General features: G+C 36.4%; 1 protein-coding gene across 9 annotated transcripts in view; it reads left to right on the top strand.

Annotated features, from left to right (window-relative positions):
- The window catches only part of TENM1 (teneurin transmembrane protein 1), a 794,184-nt gene that overhangs the window by 494,022 nt on the left and 283,840 nt on the right, over positions 1–16,322 (top strand). The gene's annotated exons all lie outside the window — the stretch shown is intronic.

The raw sequence follows: 16,322 nt of genomic DNA, 5'->3' as shown, positions 1-16,322 counted from the left end.
CAGTTTTCTCCCAGTAAAGAAAGTTGTCTTGGGCTGAAAAGAAAGGGCATTGATGGCTCAGCTGTTTGCTTTGTGGTTCAGGCTGTCTTCTCTAGAACAAGGTCTGAGACTTCCTGGGGGTCTTTGTTGTGTCCCATTAGAGTGAAAACTATAAAGGTGTGTTGGACACCCTAATGGCACAGAGCTGTGCCCTGGAACAGTCTCCCCAGCTCACAGCACCAAGTCTGCCAGAGTTGAGGAAGGAGCAGCTGGGACAGTGATCTCAAACCCAGGGTGTGATCACTGGGGGGTCCTGTGTGGGGCCAGGAGCTGGACTTCAGTGATCCCTGTAGGTCTGTTTCCATTTGGGACATTCTGTGATTCTATGATCCATCTTCACACTGACCACTGAGATTGCTGTGATTTGTAAGGGGAGATGTAATGTTTTGGTGTGTGCACGAGTTTCGCTTATTTTCAATGAACTGTGACCCTCTCCACAGATTTCTTGTGAAGAGCATGAGAGAAGTGGAGGACAACAAATGTAGAACCAACCTTCTGCATGATTGTTTGGACAATGTATTAATGGGAATTGTAAAAATGACAAAGTTTGAAATAAATTAGAAGTAGAAATGAGGCATTTTTCAAAAATCCCTCCAGTAAATGTTTATTTACTATTAACTGATATGCAGAAACAACATCAGTATTAATTTGCTACACCAAGAATGAGTGAGATCGGTTCAAGGCTGTTTTGCCCTGAATTTGCAGACAGCTCATTGTAATTAAGAAATAAACCTCATAGTTGTTGTTTTGGTTTTTCCCTGATGCTTTGCCTGGGGGTCAGAAATGTGTTCTTGATACCTATTGTCTATAGGCACTAAAAGACTTAAATAGCACTGTGCCTATTAACAGAAGTTGTTTGCATTGGTACAAAAATTTCCCTCCAAAGCTGATTTAGTGTTCCAACATAAAAGCGCTGTGGAATTACAAGGCTGTTAATAGATGAGAAAACAACTATATGTACCATGAAGGTGATTATGACCACAGGAAACTTGTATCAAAATTGCTTTAGGTCATAATGTTATATTATAGAAACTTTTAAAAGGTTATTCCGTTAAACTGTTAACAAAACTGGTCTTCTGTTATGGTTTTAGCTCCTAGGGACAAAACCTTAAGTATGGTGTCTACTTTCTCTGCAGAATAGAACAAGCTCTTCTCCTCGTAGTTATCCTGGGAGCTGAGCATATTGTTCCATTTGAGTACAAAGGCATAGTTCATTACTAATGGGAAAACAAACTTTCTCTACCATAGCAACTCAAATTGAGCTCTCTGCTAAGTAGTGCTCATTAAAAAAATCTATCATTTGCAAGAATTACTATTTTAGTCCTTTTAAATGTTCCATTGCTTTTTCTTACACGGGGTGAGATTTGTATATTTACGAAGGAAGGGCAGGAAAGGACACTGTTTCAGAAAGATTATCTTTCTGGAGAAGCACACAGCTAAAATTGGACAGTATATGAGCTGTATAGGCCTAAGGGGCAATGATAACAGAATTAGTAGAAATAAAGATTTGTTGTTTCCTGCTTGCTGAAATAACTCATCTGTTTTGGGGAATATGTAGGTGACACTCCCTGCAGTGTAATTTATTATGTGCTGTTTCTGAGGATTCCCAGATTATATCCAAATTCACTTTTCTCCTTCTGGTGTACAGATAATGGGGAAATAAAGCAGCTCTGTTTTATTTGCTTCTGCTGCTTGGTCTTAGAAGTCTGAGAGAGAGCTGTTCCTCACCTCTGAAGGTGCATTGCCCTCTGTCCAGTGCAGGAATGTTCTTCCCTCTTGGGTGCCTTTTTATCTGCTCCAGTTCTTCCCTCCTTCCACTCACCCATCAATGATGTTTGGGAAGATTTCTTAGGACCCCTGAGGTGGATAGCCAGCAGTGGCAGAGTAAGATAGCTTTAAATAGTCAGGTGTCAGATTTTTTAGCAGAACAGGAACAGTTTTTGAGGCAGGAGTGTAAAGTACCCAAGTACCTGTTGCACATTCATATATAGGCAGCTGTGTCCTGCTCGGGATCTTACCCTTCTAGGTTTTCAAAGCAGCAAAGCTGAACTAAATCTATACTCTCCCCATGTTTTTTCTGTTACATGGAGGCTTTCTTTATAAAGAGAATTCTAAAAAAAACCATAAATGCTCTGTAATAATTTTAAACTCTTGGGTCAACTTGTAAACTTCTCCAAGAAGATTGTGGGTGGGTGGGGAGTTATTTTTAGAATCAGAGATCTGCAATGCCAAGTATGCATCCACTTCTGTGTTTTCTTAGTTATGACTAAAAGACTAAAGATACCTCTTCTAAATCTTTCTCTTGACATTCCCTGAGCAGCTTAGATGAAGTTCTTTGCTATAGACAAGGAGTTTAAAAATTTTACAGGAGTAAGGGGATAATATGGGGGTCAGACATAAGGTTTTCTAAACCAGATCAAAAAATGGATGTTCTAGTTCAATGTCATGTTTCTGGACTGCAGTTCTCTAACAAACCCATAAACAAAGAATGTTATTTTGACCTGGATACTCTTCAGTTGGTGGTAGAGATGGTGGCCAGACACAGAAAGGTTCAGTTTAGTGTACGGGTCCAGCTGTTAGTGTACCTCTGATCTGAACACAGGCACAGTTGTATAGTATAAATACATATATTTGAAGAATGTGCCTCTAAATAAATGAGCATTCATTGAAATTATGAATCTTGAGGATGGATAGCATTAGCTAAAGATTATAATTCTTCTAGAAATTGGTGCTTTGTAATGAATGGCATTCAAGATGACAGTTGTCCATTTTAATTCTCAATACTGTGGACTTGCTGGATTTTTATTTCACTGAAAAAAGAAATTAATTAAAATCAGTTAATTCCTTCTTTGCCATCATATATATGAAACAATTTCAAAGGATATCAGATAAAAATTGCTTCCATAGTAAAAGGTGTTTGTAGAATGATGAAAGGAACTTGGCAACATGTTGTTCTGAATATTTTGAACAATCCAAACTTTGATTTTTGCACAATTACATCTTTCTTCAACTTGCCTAATGGAACTGAAGCCATAATTTGCAATGGTAAGGTGAATGACTGGAGTTTAAAGGTCCTTTTCTGAATGAAATTTGAAGGTAAGTCTTATCTGTGTAGTTCTTGAGGCAATGCACTTTCAAGCTATTATTCCTACATTTAAAAATGTTGATATATTTTTCAGGTTTGGATAAGAGGAAAAGTAACTATTTGTAGCCGTCAGCCATAGAGTGGTTGCTTTCCTGAGAGATGAACTGAGAAACAGCAGCTTTTAGTATCACATTTGGTTATTATGCATTGTGGATCATATTGCTGCTCACAGTTCCCACATCTGTTTAATTTTTTTTTTTAGGACATTTAATTAACTATCTTTAGAAATATTCAAGAGGATAACTGGTTTGTGTTTTGAGGGTCACTGACACAACTCCCCTAATTTTTCTTCAGCACCTAATACTTTGCATGCTATGAAGTAAATAGTTTCTGTGCCCAAACGTCAGCTTATGTTACTGTACTTCTTCAGCAGAGGAAGTATCCAACAGAAAATGCTGGTTGCATATGTGTACCATCCTCAACACAATCTGCTGTTCATACTTTTACTGTTGATGAAATCATTCATGCACTTAACTTTAAAAGGGTGCCTTGTTTATTTCAAAGAAATCTAGGAAAGTCATAAAACTTAACTCATATTTTTCATCATGGGCTAACATTCCTGTTAATAGAAAGGTTTCACAGTGGAAGACCAGTGAAGTCTGCAAAACTTCTTTCTTGTTCTTTCTCATATGTAAAGAGGTATCTGTCTCAGTATTCAAACAGCATGTCCTGAATCTACTGCTATTAAATAGTGAAAATTAGTGATCATAAAGTGAAACTGTGTGTACTTGTATGTACTTAACGTGAGTCATATAGCTGGCATTGGTACCGAATCAAGTGCAGTATTACTGTGAAATGATTGATATGTTGCTTTTATAACAGCATAACAGCTGAAGTGATTTTTCAGCATCATTTGGAAATGGATAGAGACTTTATTTTCAGTTGTCATAATATTCTGCTTTAAAATAAATGTACCACCCAACAATGATGAATTTGTACTCTATTTTGGAATCAGGCTGATATTTTTATATTGCTTGTACTATAAGCTCCATGATAAAACTGAAGTTTTACTTGTCTTATGCTTGGCTTTTTAATTTGGGCAGTCTTGCATTGTGCAGTAGTTTGCTGGTCACTAGGAATAGTGTGTAAGAGTATCTAATGCCACATTTTACTGGGTGCCTAACTTCTAGTATGTTTTGAGTTTTATTGAGCTATAGTATGACTCAGAACCACTAGCAGTAAATCAGTAAACATTAAATAAAATCTAGAGACTAGTTTTGAACTCTCTCTCAAATGTTACCCAACATATATGCCTAGTATGCTTCTAAAATGGGGTGTAGACAAACTAGCACAAAAGATGGTTAAGACAAACACATCAACAATTTCTTAATTCAATCTAGACTGACAGTTTTTAATTACATCTTTGTTAGATCTTCCTACACACTCCAAAGAAACCAATATAATTGTTGTTTTGGAAATCAGTTCTTCAACATGAGCTTGTGAGCTGAGGGCAACATCATATTTATGAAAAAAAGCCAAAGTTGTCAAGTCTAGAATGCAGAGAACAGCACTGTAGTTCTGGGTAGCCTGGCAGGATGGAAAGCAGCTACCATGGACAGTGTATCCTTAGAGAATGTGCATACTCTTCTCCACAAATAATTGAGAAAATAATTTAGGAATTGTTATTCTCCCCCAGGTTGTGTGTTTCTTGTGACTTTCTTTTCCCCAACTGTATTTTTTGTTTAAGTTATAGCGATTCAATAGTAGATATTTGGATGATGTGGAAGTAAATAGTTTTTACTTTTCCTCCTCCCAGATCTCCTATTTTAATTATTTAAGTGGAGATCATCTAGTCCATAGTCCCTTTTGAGTCTCTTTTTACAACTCTAAAGGCTGAAGAGTTTTGCAAAAGAGGCTTCTTCATATAAGCTTTCATTCCTATTTCCTGATATCGATGGAAGAAACTGTAACATAACAGACTCTTTTTAGGCTGAAAAAAAAAATTTATGTACATCTTAAACATTTGTTTCTATTTGCATGTTAGAATTGAAATGTATGAACACAAATACAACACGTTTGTCATCTTTTAAATTTGTTAAAATGTCAGTAAAGTAGTAAATATTTGATTCCATTTTCTGGCAGACTGGGGGCAGGCAGTAGCTGCTTTCTAATTAGTAAAAGCCCTCCTACAGAACTGTAAAAGGTATTCTCAGTCTTTATCAGCTTTTAATTTTACAATGTGGATGTGACAATGGCCCACGTCCTTGTTAGCCTTCTGCTTGTTTGCTTATAAGCATCTCTCAGCTCATATTCTTTTCAGTTTTGTCTGAGCAATAATGCCCTTTTTTCTACAAAAATATTTCTTGTACTTTTTTCACGTTTGGTGTTTGTTTCAATTTTTGTTTCAAAATTCTTATAACTTTGCAATAAGCCTCACTTTTCCTCCCACCATTTGGTTTTATCAGCTTTTTTTTTGCCTATGCTGCAAACATTAAGGAGTTTTATGTGGTGTTTCATGGACACAAGTGTTAGAATTCATACAATGATTCCTGTTTTCATGTGCACATGTTAGGTGTTAAGATTTTGGCTTACTGCTTAGTCTGATACTGTGTAGCAGTAGTAGATCAAAATTACAATTCTAGTTTACATTCTCCTCTTAGAGTCAGGGAAAACTTTTGGGTACTTTGGTCTGAGGAAAAACAAATTATCCAAAATGCCTTTTCGTAAGATACTGATTTCCTAAGACTACTACCAAAGAGAAATGTCCTAATTTGGAAATTCAGTCTTGAATGGTGGAGCTAAATTTTACTGTATCAACTTTAAAGAGAGAACTGACTGAGAAGTTGTAAATATGGTGCTGCATAAAACCCTAATACTCTGGTGGTTTTAGAGAGAGATTTAGAACTGTTTGCTTTTTGAGAGGAAAATATTGTGACAGCTGTGCTTAAACATGTTTTATGTGTTTAAAAATTCTTAAGGCAGAGTTAAAGGGGAAAAATCAGAGATGCCCAAAGCTTGCAGTTGGACATTAGTTCAGAGGAAGCTGAGATGTCTCTTTGAAGCTGAATAGATGTAAATCAAATCCTGCCATAGATAAAACACTTTCAGGTTTCCTGTAATTATTTGCAAATTCTAAATTTAATAGTTTTATTTTTCTAAGAGTAGACAGACTGTGTGTATGCAGACCTGTATACATGTGGTGCCTTGAAGCCTTTCAAGTGTTTGTGTATCCAATGAATTGTACTCACAGGTACTTTCCACCCCTCATCCCCCAGCTCCCTTCCTCCATATAAATACCTTGTCCTTTGTCAACATTTGCTGCTGTCCTTAGAGTGACAAGGTAAGAGTAATTGACAAGTATTTGTCTCTCATGAATTCCTCTTTTTCTCTTGGAGTGGGAATATCTCATTATTAGAAACAACAAAGAAGTGGTATTACTTGCCATAAAATGTTCAGTATTTCAGAACTGTGTACTAAATACTCTGTGTCTGCTTCCTCTGCATTAGGTTTTGGCTTTTGCTTTAGTTTCTAACTCAGTCTTGAAAAGCAGTATCACAGCCAATGTTTATGCATAAAGAGATTAATGAAACCTGTATCACCCCTCAATAATTGGTGTGAAGACCTGACAGTTGCTTTATTTTGTAGATAACTTCCCAAACAGGGAGTCAAATCCTGTCTTCCATTGAGCCTGAGAAGCTGCTTTGTCTATTAGGTCTTTTCATTTAAGTTTGTGATGCCATTTGGTATTCAAAGAGCAGTGGTAAGTCTTGAGCACTATCCAGAGATTTGAAATGAAAAATGAATTACAGAAGTTGCAAACCTTGAAGAAATAATTTTCTCCACCCTTTCACTGAAAAACATAATCACCCAGTGTTCATGTTATCATAAAAAATCCTAATTTCTAGCCTTCCTTTTTTTGTAATTCAATCATATATTACCCAACCAATTCACAAGCATTCTGGTTTGAGTGTAGTACCCAGGGATCAGGAGTGGGAAAAGTACCTTTTCTTCACTATGATTATCACACAGCAAGAATGGACAATGGAGAGCATGTTTGAACCCCATATGTCTTTAGATGGCAGAATAATTAATCTCTGTCCTGACTCTTCTTGTGTAAGTCCTGCGCTGTTTTCCTCGTTTTTCTGGTTCATCTCTGGGGCCACTATTTGTATCACAGATGGGGATTTTGCCAGGTCAGTCTGTTGCTCAGTTGATAAATGGTTTGTTTGGCAGTTGTGTGACTTCTTGCTTGCAGCCATGTGGGCAGGTAGGACTGCCCATGGTGTCTGTGGAAAATGGAGATACTGAGGTGAAAATGCAGTTTCCTTCCTACTCCTCTGGAGTAGTGGCTTGTAGGATAAGGTGAGCTTTGATTTCTGGCCTGAATCTGTGGTACTTCTTAGATCTGCAGGTGTCCAAAGTCCTGTGAAGAAGCAATAGTTGCTTTTGATGCAGCACCCTCATTTCTGTGAAGTCTTGCTAGTTTTAGCATGAAATAGCTGAAATGCATCTGTAAGAACCATTCTTATATTTAAGGCAATCCTGTTTTCTTACATAACATTGACATTTTCTTCTACCTGTCACCTACAGCTGGACTGTGCAAACTAGAAAAACTTTTCAGAATATTTGGAAATGTGAGTCAACAAACATGGAAAACAGATTTAGCAAGACCATCACAGCAAATCTAAAGTGCATTGATTCAAGTAACTATAAACCAGATGATTGTGAGGAATCTAAATAGAACTATTATCCAGGTAAACTAATTTGTTACTACATAATTATCATATCTGCTGGAGTAAAGGATTTATTATTAATTCAGTGTTTCCAGAAAAAAAAAAAAAACACAAGAATATTTCAGTTATTTCTCTTGGACATTCTTCTGGAAAAACTTAGAGTGCTATTATTTGGGGTTTTTTCCTTTATTGTGATATATGAGCATATGATGCTATGAACATAGAATATTATTTTTAGTGTTCAAATTAGGAAAAATCAATGCCACATAGGTACTGATGGCAATTGACTGAAGCACAAAAATATGTTTTGTTCCTTAGACTCACCCAACTTGACATGGTTGTAAAATTAAGAAACAAGGGCATGTAGCCTAGAGAAACTAAGAGTCAGGGTGGCATCCTTCCTGGATGGCCTTAAAGATATACTAAACATAACTGGTAATTCCGTGGCAATTTTATGGTAGTTTATTGGATTTTGTTTAACAACTGTCTTTTTCCTTCATGTTGAAGGGAATAATTGAAAAGAAATTTAAACCATTAGTGTTTTGCATTTAGTTGATTATCATCTGTTTATTACATATGTATATAGACATATGTATGTGTGTATATATATGTTTGTTCAAAAGCATAGTGTACATGGAAACTTTGCTATGTATTTTTTTATTCCAGTATCCTTTCGAAATAGGTTGGTATTTTCTTCTTATTCTGAGGGTAAATGCTGTGTACTGTGCTAAGAGTAACACTTGCTTAGCTTTTTGTAGGTTCAGGCCTAGATGCAGAAGGGCTAAATACAGGTTAACCATTTTTATATTTTGTTCTCTAAAGACAAAAGAAATGAAGGTGATTCCCTGCAGATTGTGTCTTATCCACTGTTACATCTAAGATGCTAGATCTTCTCTCTATGATCTTTTATTCATCATGAAAATACCCTGGAGCAGTCCGAGTTTCTTCCTGCAGTCTCCAGGGTATCCTTGCTCTTTTGTTCTGTATCTGTCTTGGCCCTGCCTTGCCAGATGTGACAGCAGTTTTTGTGGCTGGTCGGATTGCATGTGCTCGACAGGCTGGCCAAGGAGAAAGGGTAGGTGTGAAATACTCCGCTTTCTCCCAGAACCTGCCTAGCTTTATCTTGTATGTGCTTCTGGACATCACATAGAATAATTTCAGCTTGAAACCTTTGAATAATTTTCAGCAAATTTCACTCTGTAGTAACTATAATTATGGGACAAAGATCAGGGAGGACTGGGAGTGATGGAGTAAGGAACTCATGGTGGTTTCCAATTGTTTGCATGAATTATACCCTGATTTAATGCCCGAGAAGCACAGGAGGAGTAGCTGGTGACCAATATGACTAATAAACCTCTGAATGCAAAATTTGAATGCCCATGGGAAAAGGCTGACTCAAATTTGTACGGGGATGAGATGATGTGTTCATTTTCTGGCTGTTTTGTAGGCTAAGCTCTGCAGAGGTTATGTCATCATAAAAACAATATTTGCAGTTAATTCTTCTAAGTACTAATAACAATTTGTCTAGTTTCCATTGGTGAAGGTGTAAAATCTTCTTAATCAAGAAATGTTAAGAAGAAGAAATTTTCTTTTTAAGGAGCTTGCAAAAGTGATTAACATAGTTTTACTGAGTGTCTTTAATATTTAGTGATTTTGGTTTTCAAGTTCTTTTTTGTATGTGTTTAATCTTCAAAAGACAGTGATGTGACACCACTGACACTCTGGTGTGTTCTTTTTTCTCTAACTAGTGCTGTTTGGGCGGTGTAAAGCTTTTTCCTTTGCCTATGTTATTTTGTCTTAAATTAATTTCTGGTGTTTTATCTCTGAGAGTCTCTGTATAATTATCAATTAATATATGTAACTAGTTATTTGGCATATCTATAGCAGATGAGTATATTTCGTACTAGTTCCAGGTAAATTGACAATTTTATTTGCATTTTGGAAATGTGATCTCTCTCTTCAGTTTGTTCCTTCCACTTGTTCTTCCTTCCTCCTCCTTGTTGTTCCTTCCACCTGTATAAAACAGGCAGGATTTTCCAAGTCTCTGTGCATGTTTGAATGCAGCATAGACACGTACATGATTGTATTGCCTCAGAATTGCACTGCATTTCCAGGTTAAGGAAGGAGTTGAAGAAGCTACAGGTGTTCAGCACTCTGCTGTAGGAAGCACTACTGTAGGAAGAGGCCGTAGTTACCTATGCCGATAATAAACTTGTGTAGTCCCAGTCAGTTTCTGTTTTATTGTGTTTGAAATCTTAAGTACTAAAAGAATACCCCCTGTTCTTTCTCAAATTGTTACTTACCCCTAGATTATAACAAAATTTAAAGAGGAGAATATTACAGTCCTGCTTGGCTGAGCCGTGGTGGTGTTTTGAAGGGAAGTGCTCCCAATTGAAAGTTCTCCTCCAGTGTCACAAAGTGGATGGTTCCCTTTGGAAGCTGGAGGCACCTGGGACCCTGTTCTTGACTTCCCTGCACTGGGAGGGGGGAGGCTCAGCCTGAAGATATGCTCCATGAAGTCCAGAGCTTGTTTCTCAAGGCTGACCTGCACAGGATCAGTCAGCAGGATGAGATTCACAGACTGATGTGACCAAAGAGCTGCAGTGATGAGGAGTAACCAGCAGCTAACTGGTAAAGGTTCCATTTTTATTGGAAAAGTGTACAGAATTTGACATTTTGTGATGTTAAACACTGCTTTCTAATAAGACGGCATAGGTTCATTTTTCAAAAAATGGCATTAATCTGGAAAGAAGATGACTAAAAAAACTTCATAGGAGGGGCGATCGCCATCTGAAGTGTTGCAGCTATAAAGCTCAATCCTATGGTCTGTTTACTCAGTACTCCTAAAGTACTACTTTAGCTTCCTAAATTTAGTGTATCAGGTTGAAGAGCTTCAGAGAAGCTACCAAATGCTTTTGGAATGCATGAGCTCGGGGCTGCAGAGCTGGAACACACAGCTCCCAAGCAGATGATGTGCCAGTTCTGTGATGCTGTCCTTTGCTCTTGTTGCGTTGTGGGGCAGGGCAGGATGCCCTTCTGCTGTGGCATTTCTTAAATTTGCTTAGAAAATACCAGTCTGGACATCTGCAATGTCAGGCTTCAGCTGCTTTGCTTTTTTCTGATTTTTCTGGGAAGTTCTGATATGATTTATGTAGCCAGTTGCATTTTATAAATTGTACAAGTACTAATTTTCAAATGAAGCCTTTATTAAATATATTTAAATCAAAATGCCAGGAAATGTGTTTTAAAGAAACATGTCTCCATCAGAGATAAGAAAATTACTTATTTGCATACACATTGATACCTTATCTAAGGGTATTCTAGATTTGCAGGAATTTCAGGGTGTTTAATTGCTAAAAATCAGTGTACACGCATATATGTTGGTCTTTTTGTCTTTCTGCTGAGAGCTGATGGAAGAGAGATGGTGTCAGACACTGATTCGTGGTTGTGTTGAATAGGCTTTCGATTTGTGATTTTGTGACCACCTTCTTTCAGTGCTTGTAAGATAAAAGTGACAGAAACTTAGCCTTGCCCCATGATTTTAGGTAGGCCTTTGTACATTTTTCATATGGACTGATTTTTCCCTAGAGTATTTGATATGTAAGCTGAACATGCCATTCTTTATGGGCACTGCTGAAACAGCTAGGTGGCAATGTTCTTCTTGTTTCTTATGCCTGTACTAGTCCATGATTAAGATGTTTATTAATAAAGAGTAGTACCTTGTAGATTTCATCGGAGAATGAAGTTAATTAAAGTAGTTTTTCAGAAATAGTGATCACATAGAGGTTTGAGAAGGAATATGTCTATAAAACTATTTATACTTGTTATACATATGCTAGCTAAGATAAAGTTAGGACTAACAATAATAATTTCCCATTCTTTCAAGTAGGTTTGTTTTATCTGAAAGAAAAAGATATTTATGTATTTAATGTTTTGGTTAATATAATAATAATAAATATGGAAATTTTTTCTACTAAAAAAGTGTTTATTTCCTCCAGGTTAGCATTCTGATTGACTCATAATTGTGAATTGAAAAATGTTGCAGTCATCTTATAGCTAATACTTTATTGTCTTGATGTAGCTTTACCATATAGCCAGGCAGATCTCTGGTGGTCTGGAATGCAGAAGAGCAAGTTATTACTGCTTGTTACCTGTTGTATTTGTTCATCTTAAATTCCCACAGGAACCTCACTGGTTTTCTTCGTGATAGAGGAAATGGCTGCAAATGAAGTTGGGAGTTTGAATCCTTCACATTTGTTGGCTGGGCTTTGATGTAAATTTGTGTCTCCAGATGTCATCAGTTCAAGTTTTGTTAAAACTGGCTGCTGCTGAAGGCAATGCACAGCAGTAGTTCTTTTGCATTCTTGTAGATGTCATATTTTACCAAATCTACTCTGCAATGTGAAGATATGATCCAAATCTTGTGTTGTGTTTGAAGGAATATGATATGTAAAGCTTTCACATATACTTACTGCAGCATAAGATTATTGTAGACAGGTAGAAGAATTATAACAGAAAGGCCTCATAAAATCAGGCCTGCTCTGTTAAACTAATAACTAGCCTGTCATTTCTTCTAAGTGCAATTAAGTAATTTCCAAGTTCCCCTGTGAAAACAGTCTTAGGTATGAAAGGTTTGTTAGCACAACAACCTATTCTTGGGTAAAAAACAAGTAGCACCTGCTAGTTATTGTATAAACAATAAGATCTGTCTCATGAGAATCAGTAGAAGAAATATGTAAACTAACTAAAAATTTATGGAAGTTTGATAGATGGGCAAAATACCATCTACCAACCAATGAACTAAACGTGAATGTATTGTCCACCAGTAAGATCTGGCACAGGGCCTTCTGATAATCCTATAAAATATGTCCTGCACAATAAAGATTTGTCTTTCCTGCATGAAGAAAATGGAGTCCCAGCTAATTTATTCCAATATAAGATAATTGAAGCAGTGTTTTCATGAAGTATATTTCCTAAAACCATGCTCTAAAAAAACTCCTGTGGGTGAATTATTTGTCTTTAGGAAAAGAATATTCATGTTAATGTTTTTGTACTGATTATAAGAGGATGTGTGTAATATTCTGTTATAGTGAGAACAGAGAAAGGCAATTGTTCAAAGTTATTTTCCTCTATTCTTAGATTAAAGAACCTTTTCTGCTAAAAATATCAGCAAGTTTTCTTCTTATTGTTGTTGTGCATCAGTTATTTAAACTATTGGGACTGTTAAAAAGAGATGAGGCTTGTGCTAAGATTTGGAAAAAGTTAAAATCGTACTTTTGATTTCCAGTTTCAAAATTCCCCATACTTTTTGAGTTACTGCCTCTAGTTACAAAAAGAGATGTTAAATGAGAACTTTAATTATTGGTTGAAACATAGGGAGAAATCTTTGTGCAGAGACAGGAATGAAACAGTCCTAATTCTTGCAAGAGGCACTAACAGGCAGGAGGCTGGAACTCTGCATGCAGTGCTGCTGCTGCTCCCTGCCTCCAGGTACCTGCTCCTGGCTGGGAGAAGAGTAGCTATTGCAGTGGTTCCAGTGCTTTTAGATGTTTCCTTTCTTTTGACCTACACCATTTTGTTTGCTGGAAAGTTTGAGATGCAAAACCAGGTTCTTTTACTATTTCAGTTAAGTCAAAAGTTTCCAATTATCAGAGTTAAAATGGAACTCTGTGAATTCTTGATATGAAACTGACTTTATCTGCAACCCTTCATATTTAAAATGTCATTCATTTTACTGGTTTTGGGCTACTTTTCCTGAGAGTAGCTGGTTTGGGGCTATGTCTTGTGATGCAGAAAGTGTTGATAACACACAGATGCTTTTGTTGAGTCATGCTTGCATGGTGCTAAACACCTTTCCTGCTCCTCACCCCACTGCAGCCCTGCTGTCCTGGGAATGCTGAACACCTGCCCACCCTTGGGACATGAGGAATTAATTCCTTGTTTTGCCTTGCTTATGCACACAGCATTTGTTTTACATATTAAACTGTCTTCATCTCAACCCACACATTTTCACGCCTTTACCCTTCCAATTCTCTTCCTCATCCCACAGGAGGAGACTGTGGGATCAGCTGTGCAGGGGCTGAACTGCTTGTGGGAGTTAACCCACAGCATGTTTTGTCTTGGACTAATGCAATCTCTTTCTATTTATTTGTATCTATAGATTTAAATTAAGCCATCAACCAGCAAATTCAAGTCTTCTATTTTGAGAGCAGATGATTAAAAGATGTGCAAGTTTAGTATTTTGCATTTCCATAGAAGTGGTGTTTGTGATTGCAAGGCAGTGCCCTGGCTCCCATATTAAGTTTTAAATATATTCCAAGACTTTTATACAACTAACAGTCTTTTTTTTTTTTTCTTAATAGAGACAGGTGCTGCAACTTCCTTTCCGTCACCCAGCCCTTCTTTTTAAGACAGAAAATTTATGTGGCAAGGATTTAGATCTTTCTTCAGTTACAGAATTCATGTGTAATTTTAATTGAGCCAGCATTGTCTGGCTTTTGAAAGCATGCATACTTATTATGGCTTCTGCATTATTTTTCTCTCTTGCAATAAAATTGATATAAAATTCTAATTTCTTTCTGCTTTCAGACATAAGAAGATATCAGTCATTGTTTCAGTTTATCAGTATTTAGTAAAGACAAAGAGGATGGGGTATATTAATATTGTATGGGAATTAAAAAGTACTGGTGAGTATGAGCTTGTGTCATTAATTATAACCTAATATAATAGAGTGCTTAAGGGAGTCAAAACCTGAATATGCATTAGGAAATTGCATATTGTGAAAATATATCAGATTTCTTTTAAACAAATCTTAAATACTGCAAAGAGGAAACAGTTGAGTCTCTCCTTTCCTGCAGTAGCAGTGCTCAGTAAGTAGCTGCTTTAAAAAGAATTGAAGTTGTGATATGTTAGACTTGAGCATGTGGTCTTTGAGTGTGAGCAATGGTCATAATTGTGCACGGTGTTCAGGGTGGTTTTGAAAATTGTTAGACTTGTCCAAAAAAGTTTCTTTATGACATTCACTTACTATCATTTTGGGATTCCTGTAAATTAAAGAAATTAGATTTCTCTGCACTATTGTGTGCAGAGGAATGCCTGTGCTGAGACTTGCAGTATTTAAATCTAATGAGAAATAGTTAACAGAAAAGCACTTTGTATAGATTTAATTAATCTATTCAAATATTGCTACTAAACTTACTCATTTGTGATTAGAATTATTTTTTGGGTTGGACAAAGGAATTACTGGAAAACTTGAGTTTGACTATGTGCATTTTTTTTTTCTTTTGACAGTGCCTGTATGTGTTTCTCCACAATCATCTCCAATGATTTTTCCATTTTTTGCTTTCTTACATGACCATATTGATTAGTTTCAAATATTTTTCTTATTGCTGTTTTGTACAGTTCCAGCAGTTGGAACAGGTTATAGCAACCATGTATTGATTAATTCAGTCATCTATTTGGGCTTTATGGGATAGAAAAATTAGTGCAACACATGTTCTACCTAGTATATTTTAGACCGTCTTAAAAATATGCCATTTTGAAAAACAATGGGAGAATTGTAGTCATGAATATTGGAATCTTTAAATGTTCCTTACATGTTTTACAGGGGGTCTATTCCAGCACACCATTCAGTGAATACATGCGGGCTGTCTCCTAATGCAGTAGATCATTACTGTGATTGTTTGGGTCTCTGCAACAGCAGGAGTTCTTTTAAAAATTGTGTGTTTCTTTCTTATATTAAGTTACTTGAATTCTTATAAACTTAATTTATCAAGAATTTTGAATACATTAAATTTTGGAAGCAGTTGTGTCATGAAGGTATCTTGCAGAATAATAGGCCTGATTGGGGGTGGGGGGGGTGGATATGTGTTTTGGGATTTTTGTGGGTTTGGTCATTGGTTTGGGCTTTGTTTTGTTTTTAATCAGCACCTGCTTAGGAGTTGGAAAGTTCTTAGAATTATGTAGATTAAAATTCCATGTTGGATGGCCATGGCTGCTGCTTTATTGTTCCTTCAAAATAAAGGTACATCACAGTGCTGCTCTATGTACACATTAATACTGTTACATTCAGCATCTCAATAAAGAATACCCTTCAAAAATCGCTGTATTATGCAGCTGAAGATTTAGGCTTTACTTTGATATTCTTGAAACTGTTTGGTAAGTGTATTCTCTCCCAGATGAGGAATCCAAGAGAGGAAAATAAGTGCCTCTTTTTCTTTCTTCTTTCACATATTTGATTAGAGCAGTCAGTCCTATTAAGAAAGAAGAGAGATCTGGTTAGCTTATTCTGCTTTTCAGTCTGACAGTCAAAGGCTGTCATGGGGTTTTAAATTATCCAGAAACAAGCTTTAGTGCAAAGCTCTTATTTTTTTCCCCAAAATACCACTCGTTATCCCAATAGACAAAGATAAGTCTGTATTAAAACACAACTAATGAGCCTTTTAACAAAAAGCATAATTTATAAT

The sequence above is a fragment of the Lonchura striata genome, chromosome 14 (assembly GCF_046129695.1).
Source record: "Lonchura striata isolate bLonStr1 chromosome 14, bLonStr1.mat, whole genome shotgun sequence".
Lineage (NCBI taxonomy): Eukaryota > Metazoa > Chordata > Aves > Passeriformes > Estrildidae > Lonchura > Lonchura striata.
This window is presented reverse-complemented; position numbering and strand designations above follow the sequence as displayed.